Source organism: Tauraco erythrolophus, chromosome 4 (assembly GCF_009769465.1).
Source record: "Tauraco erythrolophus isolate bTauEry1 chromosome 4, bTauEry1.pri, whole genome shotgun sequence".
Classification (NCBI taxonomy): domain Eukaryota; kingdom Metazoa; phylum Chordata; class Aves; order Musophagiformes; family Musophagidae; genus Tauraco; species Tauraco erythrolophus.
This window is the reverse complement of record NC_141468.1, coordinates 20,776,878-20,791,982: the sequence shown is the minus strand read 5'-3', so window position 1 is coordinate 20,791,982 and position 15,105 is coordinate 20,776,878.

Below are 15,105 nucleotides of genomic sequence, written 5' to 3'. Positions count from 1 at the left end.
AAACAGTTTTCCTTAGGGAAGTAGAAACTGGAACAGGAGCTGCTGGAGCGGGTCCAGAGGAGGGCCACAAAGATGATCCAAGGGCTGGAGCACCTCTGCTATGAAGACAGGCTGAGAGAGTTGGGGCTGTTCAGCCTGGAGTAGAGAAGGCTCCGGGATGATCTTATAGCAGCCTTCCAGTACCTAAAGGGGGCCTACAGGAAAGCTGGAGAGGGACTTTTTACAAGGGTGTGTAGTGATAAGACAAGGGGCAATGGATTTAAATTGAAAGAGGGCAGATTTAGATTAGATATAAGGAAGAAATTTTTCACTCAGAGGGTGGTGAGGCACTGGAACAGGTTGCTCAGAGGAGTTGTGGGTGCCTCATCCCTGGAGGTGTTCAAGGGGGGTTGGAACTAGATGATCTTTAAGGTCCCTTCCAACCTGAACCATTCTATGATTCTATGATTATTTTTTCATAATAAGTATCTTCTGGAAATTATTTTACAGAATAAATATTTTCGATGTCAAAGAATGAAGAATTTCAAGTGTTTATCAAATAAATTAGTTCTAGACCACTGTCTCTATATTTCATTGTATAAAATAAGGAAAGCTTTTTATTTTTTTCCTACTTCTCTGACTCCATTTTAGACAGAGGCATTCGTCCTCATTTTGAGAAGAAATTTTATTGTTGCTACTTTATCAATTGATTCCTAACTTAGTATATACTTACAGTTTACACCTAAAAATTCTCAGTAAATACCTAAAATGGTATAAAAAATGAGCATAAATAATACATATATATACATTACAGATTGCATTACAGAGATTCTCTGATAATTTGGGAAATCTGTATAAATAAAGTACATGAGCTCTCTGAATTTTGAGTCTCAATGTGTCTCTAATTCATACCCAAACTCTGCTTACACAATAGAGTTGATTTGGATTTTCTATTGAATTTCTTTTAATTTCTTTTTTTTTTTTTAATATCTATATGACACTACAGAGGGGTAAAATGACAACTGTGAAATTTAATGAGACAAGTTGGAATAATAAGAAATGTTATCTTTGCACGTAAAACATCACCTAAATGTAGTTTACTCTTAAGAAGGTTGGTTAAAAGTCAGCTAAAAGCTATGCAGGCTTTGTAATAACAGCAGTAGTAACAGTAGTTTGTATTAGTTTTCAATGTTCATTTGAATGTGAGAATGGAAGTACAACTCTTTAGAGGTCTTTGACAACTACAAAGAACAATACAGACTACTAAAAAAAGTGCTTATGAATGTATATAGGGTTTTGTTTATGGAAATAAAAAGGAGTATTTCATTTTACAGGTCTTGAAAAATATGTGTTTCCAAAATGTTTAAAACCTGGTAATAGAGGTCTGGAAAGGGTGAGTATTAACTACCAGTAAGAATATGATTCAGTGATTCTGATCATCCATGTCTTCTAGGATAAGATATTTCTTTTTCATGGAAAAGGAACAGACAGAGAATCTAAAGGTGCCCATATTTCTGATGTCAAGAAAAACATTGTTGTGACTTACTGGAGCTATTGAAAGCTGTTGCAAGGAGCAAAATGGGACCAAAGAGAGGAGAGTGAGTATGTCTGCAGAAGGGGAAACCTGACAAACACCAACATACTTCATGCAATGTCCTTCTCAGTCTAACCTCTCCACTTGGAGAATTATGAATCTGCCACATAGAATAAGTTTTAATCATCAGTCAGGCTCATTTTGGAAAGGCAATGCAGTTCTTTTTATTGAAAAATTTCCACTGATATGAACACTTAATAGTAACTTATATAATTCTGTATGTGTAATATAATGGATGTTGCCATCCGTTGCCATATACAATAAATATCAAGAGCAGGCCTTGCATCTGCAGAACCTCAGATAAAATTCTGCCCTCAGCCCGAAGTCTAACGGACTGCATATTTATGTGTCCCAAAGGAATGTGGACTTCAGTGACATATTTTCCTAAAATGTAAACACGCAGTGATTTTTATATTTTCTCTTGCCTATTCGAAAAGTTTATTGCTCCATATACTCACATTGTAACTTCAGACTAAGAAACACAAAATTTAAGCAATTCTCTTATCATGACCAACATGAAAAATATTAACTGAGCTTTAACTTTATTGCCATTTTTTGTCCCTCCCTGTAACAAATATAAAGTATCATAAGCCTGATTTTTGCCCTGAAGTACAGTTGACACTTTTAGCTTTCTGCAAAGTAATAGAAAAGAAGAGGGCAGTGGTCTTTTAAGTGCAACTGTTTGGGTGATTTAAGTAATGAGACAGCTGGGTTGTAATTGTCTGTAATAAGAGGGGTGCATTCAAACCCAAAGCACTGAATTCTTCGAGTGTGTCTTAACCAACTACCCCTGGTGAAGATGAGATAGCATTTCTTTCCCTACCTCTAACTGAAAATGTGCCATTGTGATAAAAATACAAAATATAAAAGAGCAGAGAAAGTGATTTAGTAATCTAGCAAGGTTGCTGAGGGCACTGCTCATTTCCTCATTTTTTTTCCATCATCCTAACATGCACTTAAATACTACCCTTACTCTCCTCTACCTGCTCCCAATTAAAAGAAAATGATGACTCTGATACAATGATGTTGTAAATGTCACAGTACTGTAGAATTTCAGCAGTTCTGAAATTTTTTAGCAGCTTAGCAGCTCTGCAGAACAGTTTCCGATTTACATTTCATCACTACCTTAATGGAGGAACAGCAGTAAGCTTGAGAATTAAAGCTTGGTAGATTAGGGAGTTTGTGCACAAGATTTCAAATCTCTGGTGAATGTCTTGCTGCAGCTCTACAAATCATTCTGTCGAAGCAAATTGTGCTGTTAAAATACGCATTTAAAACAATGCTCCCCAAATAGGTAATATAGAGGTAATTGAAAAACCCGAAGTGCATACAAATAATTGGAAAAAGTGAGCCATGAGCGAATAAAGAACTAAATGAAAAAAATATCCAAAATCAAAGGAAATGTAAATAAACATTTATTTTATGAAAAATAAATATTTTTTATAAATATTTTTTTCTTTTTTTCAGAAAAAAAGAAAAATCATTTACTTAATCACCAACTGCAAATAAACCACATATTTTGGGGCTTAACTTCTCACCTATTCTGCACACAGTGCTATCTACTGAGATGTGATGGGGAATCATGGGGAAAAATAAAGAAAATGTTATGCCTCATAAGTCTCCCACTGAAATGCAATGAGAAACATGTAATCTTCTGCAAATGCCCAGAAAACATCCAGCTAGGAGCTCTTCATTTCATTAAATGGCATCATTGATTACCAGGGGAAGTTACAACTGAAAGAGAAAATAGAGGCCAATGACAAATGCTAATCCTATAACAATTTTTTAAATCAAGGAGTTAAATTAGAAAAACCCAACAACTTCAGCAGTACAGAAACTCACATCAAACGAGTTTGTAACTTTTATGAACCCTGCTATAGGCTACGCAGTATCAGAGTAGTAAAAAGACTTATCTGTTCAAGTATTTATGAAAATAATCTGCATAAGTTAGTATGTGTGCATACCTCTGGCACTCATCATAAATGCTAAGAAAGAATAACTTGAATTAGTTTTCTCTTCTCCCTACACCCTCAGTATAAATCTATGTATTAGTAAGCAGGGGACATAACTGCTAAAATCAGCTTAAGAGATTTATAGGCTCATATTTTTAATATTGTAAAATGTATACTGAATATCCAGTTCAACTCTTTACATAATTAAGAAGCAGAAGCTTTTAGGTGAGATAAAGGTGCTAATTAAGGGTTCCATTGAGTAGATCTGTTTCCATTAAACATCTGGGCCAACATGGATCACTTCTTCACATGCATGGAAAGGAAAAGAGAAAACCTTAGTAGAACAGCATGAAGAGTAAGGTTTTATGATTTCAATTGAAATTAAAAAAAAAAAAAAAAAACACACAAAAAAACCCCAAAGCAAAACAAAACCATTTTTCTTTATTAAATGGAAAATCACAGATACCTATACATACTAATGAATTTATACAGAAATTCCCTTCTGTCCTAAATGTTTGTTTGACATCTCATTTTAAATTAAATAAATACATTGAATTAATTTAATCCTTCATGACCTTTTATCCCCAGAGTTCTTAATCAAATGTCTCAATTGATTAATAGGTCTTTATATGACCCTAAATTATATTGCTCAAATTTTGTCCTTTTCCTCACTCTCTTTAAATATCAATTAATTCTAGAGCAAAAAGGAATATCACCAAAGGTTTGCCTATTTTGTAAGACAAGCCTCATCCCTTAAAATAAGCTTAGCGGAAAACTGACGACATGGTTTCTGAAATTTTCATTACATTCACTTCAGCAAAACTGTAGCATGACTTTCACTAATAGTAAAGCATCTGCCTTGCTCTTCCTATTCTCAGGGGCACGTGTTTCATATGATATAAGTCGCATAGTTTGATCCTCAAGATTTAAAATCAAAGATGGATCATTTTTGTTTGATAGATTTTGTTGGTTTTATGAGTATTGACAGAGTTGGCAAACTAACATTTCCTTTTGGAGAAAATAATATGATTAGAAGATATAACAAGAATTCCATCTTCTACATCTAGAAGTACTTCCACGCCAATCACTCTGTGAAAGTCTCACTCCCTCACTATAGTTTAGGACTGATTTTCTTTTATACATGTAGAAAATAATGCCCTAAAAGTTTTGGAAACTTTTCCATCTGTTTCCTTCATACTGATAAATAAGGTGCAAAACATCAAAGAAACATGTCCTGTTTGCCTTTACAAACCAACCAGAGCTTCATTTTTGTTAAAATCACAGAATAAAACTTGTATGAAATCCTTTTTACAGAACCTACGTGCAAACCTGTGTATCTTGTAATGACTCAAAATTTTAACCTTTAATTGATCACTTCCAGATGAAGCTGTACACAAGAATATATTATTGACAACTATGTTATTGCCTTTTTTCTTCAGTGCAATAACTCTATCTGTTTAACCATCTATTGAATACTGCACAAGAAGGCAGAATATTTGCATAACTCTTGCAGGCGCTCATGACATTCAAATATGACAGTTAAGCATATTTTAGTCATGGCAATATAATTTTAACTCACAGTTCTCTCTTTCTTCTCCCCTCCTTTTTCCTTCTTACACAGACTATAACCATGATCATATTTGTTTATTTGTTTGTTTGTTTATTCATGTAAATTTATATTCCCATTTAATGTAGAGGCAAAAAGTATCTTAAATGTAGCATGAGGAAGAATTCAAATATGGAAAGAATTTGAATGGAAAGTGAGGGGAAAAAGAAGTGCTCCTATGAATAGTTAATTAATTAATTGATGCATTTCCAGATAGGAAGGGAAGCATAATGAATATTAATGACTGTGGGCTATGAATTGAAACCATTTTTCTCTTTCCCAGAGGAGTAAAAGTATTTAAATCAATCTTGGCAATGTTTGTCAAGGGTTTTGGTTTTGTGTTTTGGGGTTTTTTACCTGCTTTTCTGTGTAATTTATGTTTGGTTTATCCCTTCAGATCATTCTATGATTCTATGATTTGTTCTCGAAAATTTGCTGTAAATGAAGGAGAAAACACCCGTAAACCATCATGAACTGACAAACAGAAAGACCCAGGCATAAAGAAATGAAGGAAAGTAAATTTTTTCTTTGAGTACCATACATTATGTCTCTTGATCATCAGAGTTTTGAGTCTCAAGAGAGCAGCCTTAGAAGTGATGTGTGGGTTTAGATAATGATTTGGGGTATTGGGACACACTAGGAAGCTCAATGCACTCCCTGCTGTTACAGGTAAGTGAGGAATTTAGAATATCAGTGATATTGTCTTTCATATAATAGTGATTTGAGTTAGGTAAACTACGGCATATTAGCAGTACTGGGGAAAATTTTTCCCATTCAGAGTGAAATAATGTTTTAAGGTTTGTTTGTTGGGCTTTTTTTCTTTTTTTTTCTTTTTCTATAATGATCAAATTAATTAATTGTTAATAACTGTTAAACTGAATATTTTGCATAATTGCAAGTTTTTTAATGGTTTAAAATAAAATTTGTGAGTATTTTGAACACAAAAACATTTTAAAAATTTACTGTAGTTTTAAACTCTACATTGTTGATTTTAAATGTTTTAAATTTGTATACCTTCTGGAAGCAAAAATTTAAATTAGTATATACTTAACTGAAAGTATTTTACACTATTTCCACTGTGATTCTCACACTGTAGAGCAACATCCTTCAAAAGTGAGTAGGAGGGGAAAACATTATCTTGACTTAAGAGTATTTCCTTAATACCATGGGGAATCAGTAGATAAATACCTACTTTGGTTTGTGGGTATTTCTGACTGTTATTCTTACCATGAGCAGTTTTGCTGTCAACTTTAACATGTTTTAAGGGAAAAACATCACATATTTACATCGAAACACAACAAAATACAGGTAGTCTCGTATTTCGGTTTAGCCCTCGACATAAAAGTTTTCTGAAGTTTTGCCTAATTAGTTGTTATCTTTACTGCCTCCGACTGCAAAATTGACATCTCCTACATGCTGGGTGAATGCAACTTCTGCACATGCTGATTACTCTTTCAGTTGAAGAACGGTGTGGAAAACCTCCATCCTCAGGACAGCTGGTCACCAAGCTGGGCAACTCTTGAGGTGAAGCTATTACCTTCTTTCTCTGTCGGAGAGCTTTTTGACTGTAATATAGACATTTCTGTAGTTATTCTTCATTCTTCCCTCAAAATGTTACTTGAGCCACATAATAGATAGTAACGATTTTCCATTGTATGGATGCATCATCAAATATCAAAGACCGTAAAATAAGGACCATCATTAGACTCAAAACTGAAAGGTACTTTGAAGATAAGAAGTTTTCCAGAAGCTTTTGGTGTTAAAAATATTTCGTCAGATGTAGAATGTACAAAAATGATTGAATAAGCCATAGGACTGAGCTAGAACCTAGGCATATAATTGTCATTTTATGTATATCTATCTACTTTGTCCCTCTTATAAACAAATACAAAATTTAAAGTCATCTCTCTGAACATTTCATAGAATCATAGAATCATAGAATCATAGAATCATAGAATCATAGAATCATAGAATCATAGAACGGTTTGGGTTGGAAGTGATCTTAAAGATCATCTAGTTCCAACTCCTCTGCCACAGGTAGGGACACCCTCCACTACACCAGGTTGCTCAAAGACTCATCCAACCTGGCCTTGAACAATTTCAGGGATGAGGCAGCCACAACTCCTCTGGGCAACCTGTTCCAGAGTTTCACCGCCCTCAATGTAAAAAATTTATTCCTTATATCTAATTGAAATCTACCCTCTTTCAGTTTAAAGACATTACCCCTTGTCCTATCACTACATGCCCTTCTAAAAAATCCCTCTCCAGCTTTCTTGTAGACCCCTTTAGGTACTGGAAGGCTGCTATGAGATGTCCACGGAACCTTCTCTTCTCCAGGCATTTACTCAGCTTTCAGAAATTTCACAGCTTTCGTAGGCACCAGAAAATGCCTTCAACATTGACAGTAGTGTTCATGCCTTCCTCATAATTAGACAGTAACTCTGGGAAAAGTACACAAAGAAACAAAGAAAGAATTGGACTGACCACAATTTCTGCAATTTTTGGAATTGCCTGGTCTGAACGCTTATATCTGTCCAGTGAGGAATGGTGTTCCTCAAGAGTCAGTATTGGGGCCTGTGCTGTTTAACATCTTTGTTCGTGACATGGACAGTGGGACTGAGTGCAGTCTCAGTAAGTTTGCTGACGACACTGAGCTGTGTGATGTGGTGGACATGCTGGAGGGAAGGGATGTTATCCAGAGGGACCTTGACAGGCTGGAGAGGTGGGCCCATGTGAACCTCATGAACTTCAACGAGGCCAAGTGAAAGGTCCTGCACATGGATCAGGGCAAACCCAAGCACAAGTATAAGCTGGGCTGAGAATGGATTGATAACAGCACAGAGGAAAAGGACTTGGGAGTGCTGGTGAATGAGAAGCTCAACATGAGCCGGCAATGTGCGCTGGCAGCCCAGAAAGCCAACTGTATCCTGGGCTGCATCCAAAGAATTGAGGCCACCAGGTCGAGGGAGGTGATTCTGCCCCTCTACTCTGCTCTCGTCAGACCCCATCTGGAATACTGCATTCAGCTCTGGAGTCCCCAACACAAGAAGCACATGGACCTGTTGGAGAGAGTCCAGAGGAGGGCCATGAAGATGATCTGAGGGCTGGAGCACCTCTGCTATGAAGACAGGCTGAGAGAGTTGGGGTTGTTCAGCCTGGAGAAGAGAAGGCTCCGGGCTGATCTTATTGCAGTCTTCCAGTACCTAAAAGAGGCCTACAGGAAAGCTGGAGAGGGACTTTTTACAAGGGTGTTTAGTGATAGGACAAGGGGCAATGGCTTTAAACTGAAAGAGGTAGATTTAGATTAGATATAAGGAAGAAATTTTTTACAATGAGAGTGGTGAAACACTGACATAGGTTGCCCAGAGAAGCTGTGGCTGCCCTGTCCCTGGAAGTGTTCAAGGCCAGGTTGGATGAGGCTTTGAGCAACGTGGTGTAGTGGAGGGTGTCCCTGCCCGTGGCAGGGGCGTTGGAACTAGATGATCTTTAAGGTCCCTTCCAACCCAAACCATTCTATGATTCTATGATCCTATAATCTTAAAACTCTGCTGTCTGTATAAAATCCCGTAAGTCTTGAAAAAGAGATTTCTTCACTTCTAAGGAGGTGCATTAACACTGGGATATTGCCTGCAGTGAATTTAATTTTGCTTTGACAACATCAACACTGATAAAGCATCTACTTTATTGTTTGGCTGCAATTTGTTTGCAGTCATCTGATTGCAACAAAATCTCTCTCATTTTTCTTTTGTGAGGAAGATGAGCCTGACCTCAGCATGTAAGTTCAGGACGAATGTTGACCAAATGTTCACTAAGATTTTTGAGAAAAAATACATATGCAACTGTCTGTGTGACAGGGCCAAAGACCTGGCCTTCCAATTTTGCAATATTGAATAACCTCTGCAGAATGCTCTTTGGTAAAATTTCCAATTTTGTAGCACCTAATAGTCAACACTTGACTTACTGAGTGCTCTGTGTTCCCTCAGAGGGACAGTGTCTTCAGTAGCATTGAAGTCCTGTTATGGATTTAGCTTATTGCATTTCTGTGATCATTAACTTTAAAAGGACTAAATGGGATTACGGAAACTGTAAGCCTCACTCTATTAACAGAGATAAGGATGTCCATAAAGAGACTATTCTGAAGATGGGACATCTGTTAACAATGATTTGCAGTGCACTTTATGTTTTGAGATTATCCCACAACTATGTTCCATTCAGTAATGCTATCTTGAACCTAAAATGCAATTGTGTTCACCATTCTGTGATCAGAATTTGTTATTTTTCTAAAACAGAAGAAATACTAGAAATCTGATATTTATGCTTTAAGTTTCTTCTACTAAGGAAGGTGACATATTGCTTCCTTCCTTGGATAACAGTGTCAAAGGAAGTGATCCTTAGAAATGCTTCAGCAATTGGCATTAGCAAGGCTTTGATATGTATTATTTATACAAAAAACTATTATGCTTCACTTGGTTCCTTTGATGTCCTTGAAAGAGATGGCACATAATTGCAGAAAATGTGCACGATGCCTCATAATGAATAGGAATATTTTCCTTTACATACTATGGAGTGTTTCATGTGCAGTCACTGAGATTTATGCTGGAATTTGAGACACTGCAACATGATGGTAACCATGCAGTTAGGAATGAAAGTAAACTGCTGGTTAGGTTATGGGCTTGGACTTCAGATCTCCTGGCTCTGCATACTCCTATTTATGGCAAGTATAGTAACAGATAAATATTGGACAAGTATGATGATTAAGTATGGTATTTAAACTGTTTTGGTTAATGAACACTAGTTTGGTTGTCCATTATAAGATACTTAACCAACATTGGTAATTTAAAAATTATCTCTCAAAATTCCCCTTGATCATTGATCACAAATAGCTGCTAGCTTCACAGACTTGGCCAGTTTTGATTGTTTGTTTTTAATATCTATCATCTGTGCATATGTAACCAAATAAGAACAAGTGGCATAAAAAGTTTTCTCTCTTGATACTACCAAATGTCAGCAGCTATCTCTGCATGCTTTTATTGTGCTGTCTGATTTATAAGCTTTTGCTAATGATTCACTAAACTGTTTTCCATACAAAGTGGTAGAGGTGACACATGTGACTTTAAATATTATGTTGTGTTATTACTATTTGAAAGACTGGTGATCAGTTAGCTGCGCAGAAAAAAGCTATCTTAGAAAGAGTAAAATTAATGTTTTGAATTCCAGCAAATTCCCAACTGCCTTTTCTTTCAAAGACTCTCGAGAACAGAGGATATCAATAGTTAAACAGAGAAACAATAGATGAGAGACTGGGAATTACTTGGGAGGCTTGTCTGAAAGAAAAAAAAAAAGAAAAAAATTATGCTACATGAGACGTATGATGGAAGTACAAAGGGATGATGAAAAGCTCCAAAATATATAAACTGAAAAACATACTACTAAGAAGTTTCTCAGTAAGTGCTGAAGAATTTCATCGTAACTGAAAATAAGTCTTTGTTATCTTCCAGTGGATTTGGGGAAAGCTTTACAAAACATTTTGCTTAGGCTGTGTTTTGTTTTTGCTTTAATAGCCCAAATGGTGCTGACTTCACAAGATGTTTCCTCAAGAGATTTCCCACTGTATATGCTTGAGATTACTATGATGGATTGTGATTTACTATACACTAAGTGGGACCTCCAAAGTGCTGCTGTATTCTTATGGAGGTTAAATGGTATTCAGTGCAGGATACTATCAAAAACGTTTTCTGTTGTGGCAAGAAAACAATACAAAAATCAAAGGAGCACCCACACACCCATACTCACTGTGGCCAGTCTACTTTTGCTGTCAGGTTGGAGCAAGCCTCAAAGAATGGAGACAGCAGTTTGGACTGAGTTCTCTGGTGCTGCATAGCACTATACTGGTGTGACTTCAAATTTTTAACACATTTCTTGATTCTGTTGCATAAAAATAGCTGTTGGAGTTAAAAACCCAAACCAAACCAAAACAAAAAATAAACATTAATTCTCCTATACCTATTCTATGCTTCAGAAGAATGCTTTAGAAGTTTACTTTAACTTATTTCATTTACATAATATATTTATTTTCAAATCAATATATATTTATTTATTTTATTGTTGCAAAAGTAAATAAATCAATTGCAGTACAAAACAAAGACAGATGGATTGAAAAGTATAATTGAAATTATTTTTTAAATAAAACATTGACAATATATAGAGAAAAAAATGTTGCTATCACAATTGTCACAACAAATCGAACTTGAATGGCTTTCGCTTGACTCATATCATTAAGTGATTCACTTGTGTATTATTTTTAAAAATTCTGTCTGACACTATTGACATATCATATTCTTTGAGCTTCTCCCTTTTATTCAGAAATCAAGGCAAAAAGTTTACTTCATAAAATATTAATAGATGCAAGTATGGTCTCTGACCTTACTTGATCAAACTGGTTAGTGTCAAAGTTTAATGGCATTTCATGTGTTTTGGTGACATCTCTGAATGTTTCATAAATTCAATGCATTATTAGCATCACAAGGAAATCTCAGACAATCATAACATAAAGTAGGAAAATTCTGTAAACTAATACTTAAGACTTAAATAAAAATTTAATTTATTTAATCTTAGTCTTTTCCTCCAGCTCCTAGTAAAGAAGATTGAAGCCTGAATAGCCCTTTGAGGCATGGGATATTTGAAATGTTTTTATAGTTGGACTTAGAAAAACAGTCTACCTTAATTTGAATAGATACTGTGATAATCTTGAGATCCCAAAGATTGTTTACTCTCTTGGATTTTTTTTGCAAGACTGTTGCAGACTGTCATTTACAGTCAGAATCTGGTTTCAGGCCCTTGTACTGAACAGACATGCTGACATTTAGCACAGTTCTTTCTCTTCAGTGAAAAGGATTCAGTTATTTTGTTTCCATCTTTAGGTAGTTGGTTTCCTCCTCTAGTAATTTTATTAGCAGATTTACCAGTATTGTACTCTTCCTTCTAGCATCCTTCTGGATCTATGGTCAACTGTGCCAGTCTTCCTCAGGTAGTGGTGGTAAGTTACTACAATGAGCCATCAATGTCCTGAGGTCTTTTTGGAAGAGCATAACATGGGTGATAGAGTCCCATTCTCCTCAATGTTGAGGAGTTTATTTTTATAAGTTTCCTTGCCCTAGGCTGCTGCCTTCTGGCCGTTCCCAGCTAAGAGTGAGCATGACACCACAGTCTCCCCAGGCTCAGTCCGCCAGCGGTTCTTGTTTATCAGGCAGCAACCCCGTGGATTTGCCGGACCCTTCCCACGGAGGCACTGGCAGAGCTCAAGCTCAGGCAGGGGAGGCAACGGGCATTTGGCCCCAAGGCAGGAGCTGAAATCAGCTCAGCCCAGCTCTGGCCAAGGTGAGCCCAGACCAGCCCTGAGACCTGCGCTCTCAGCTTAGGGTAGAGCCCATGGCTCTTCTAGGATGGCAAAAAGTCATATTCACTGCACTACAGCATTACATGCGGAATTCATTAAATATTTACCTTTTTGTATTTCTAAGACAATTTTTTCATTGGAGCTTTTCAAGGATCATCTTTACACTGTGGCTGCACAATGATCATGTCAGTGCAACTGAGGGAGCAGTGAACCACAGTAGATGGGTAGAGATGAGAAGCCACGGGCAAGAAGATCACCGCAGCAGGAAGTTAGATGGTTAGATAGTTTTGAACTTAGACTGGCCTTTTTTCCGGACAGGCTGTTTACACTGTTGTACACTGTTGTTTTTTTCTGGAGCAGGCTTCATGTAGCTGAAGCACTTATCAGCAATGAATGTAACTCTTTCCCTGCCATTTACATGAAAAGCATGTAATTTATGAAAGAGATTGACTTTTCCTGCATACTACGTGAATTGTGAGATGCAGAGACAGTGAATGATCTAGAGTCTTTCCAGTCTAACAGAAAATAATGTCTAATGCATTCAGTAAGGCATCTTAGGTGATCATTTATACCACACAAACTATTATCTCCCTCGCACATGTACAGTGTTCCTCTCCCCCTTCGATGATTTAATCATTCATGTATTATGGGAAACCTTAACCATACAAAAGGCTCACAAGGTCTCTAAGACGTATGTTTTTGGAAACTGCATCAAAGAGGGCACTCCTGCAAGGACAATAGCATCAGTTATCCAGAGAAGTTAATAGTCCAGCAAAAGTTACTTTCAATTATTTTTGTTGAGAGCAGCTGATCAAAGCAGAAGGAAGAAAGGTGCAGAATTCAGGAGGGAAACTCATTCGGAGAAGACGCAGTCACAAACCCAAACTTACATGGATCTTGCTACTTTTCTGGCTGAGCCAAAGGTCCGTGGAGAACTGAGATTACTGCAGCAGCTGCATCCCACGACTTCAGTGTGTGCAAAAGGAAAAATGTCCTCAGCAGCTCCTGTATTCTGCCCTTTTAGCTTCTAGGCTGTCAGGTCATGCCCCCACTAACATTCTGGGCCATCAGGAGTATTTATTCTTGGGGCTAACTGCACTTGCACACGGCAGTCAGGCTCAGCCAATACATTTCAAGATGGGCTCCTTATTGTGGCCAAGCTTGGTCTCACCAATTCTTCCTCATTCATGCTGGGTAGCTACAAATCTACTTCAAGCTATATGGGAAGTGTCCTAGGTTACAACGTAAGATGTACCCAAAAGCATGTATCCTATCACCATCTTCATGAGCTGTTGAGACCAGGTGGGGCAAGGTTTTCCTTGCCTCCTCCTCCCAGACTATCTTCTGTTAATGGCCCATCAATGCCTTGCCCATGACTCATGGATAACTCCCTCCAGGAGCTCTCTCTGTTTAATGGGCAATCAAGGACCCACCGCCAGACTCCCAGAACAACACCAGCCCCACTGGGAGATGCTCCAGCCGGGAGGGGAGGGGGCGCCTCGCGGGAAAGCGGCGGCGGCGGCGGTCGGGCTCTGGCGGTCAGCGGGGCCGGCGGGCGCTGCTCGCTGCCGGGTGGCGAGTTGGGGCAGAGCAGCCACTCGAGGCTCGCTGGGTGCCTTCCTCTCGGAGCCGGGAGGCCTGGCTCGGTCGGCACTGACACTGCAGAGGAGCAGTTTTCTTTCTCCGCCGGGTTCCCGGAGGAAGGCCGGGCCCACCCGCAGCACCGCCGGCCCTTGGGCGGAGGCCCGCGCCCTGCGGCGGGATCGCTGCTTCCGCGGAGCCACGTCTGCCGTTCCAGGAGGGCTGCAGCCGCCATTTGATCGGACCGCGGCCAGCACCCTGACCAGCAGGGTGTCAGGTCGTATTCTGACTCTGTCAGTGTTTTTTTTTTTGTGTACTATTGCATTGTTTTTTTTTCCCTTCTCTTTAATCTTCCTAATAAGGAACTGTTATTCCTACTCCCCTATCTTTGCCTGAGAGCCCCTTAATTTCAAAATTCTAGTAATTCGGAGGGAGGGGGGTTTACATTTTCCATTTCAAGGGAGGCTCCTGCCTTCCTTAGCAGACCCCTGTCTTTTCAAACCAAGACAGGAAGCTGTGGACACCTTTGAAGAAATTCTCAGGGTAGGAGTAATAGATCAGTAATAGCAAGTGCCAAAGATGCTGCATCTGCAGTTTTCCTCAGAACAACACTTTTCTAAGGGGAGTCACTCTCAGTTCATTGATATGATAGGACGCAATTTACTCTGTGGCAGTCTGGACCTTCTTGAGATAGGACAAGTGACCCTGATAATTTTTAAACGATACCATTTAGGTCCAGTTTCAGGACTTCTGGAAAATATAATACTTAATAAAAAAAAAGTAACATACATATGTATAGATTTGTGTCTGTGTATATATATGTGCATATAGAAAACACCACACACTCATACACACAGCGAAATTGAGACAACTCAGTTTTGTCTTGAGATATCACCATATGAGAAGTTCAGCAGGACTGACTAGTAATGGACAAGGAGGGACATCTTTATCTTTCATCACCATCCATACAGTTGATTATTTGCTTAAAGGTTGTATG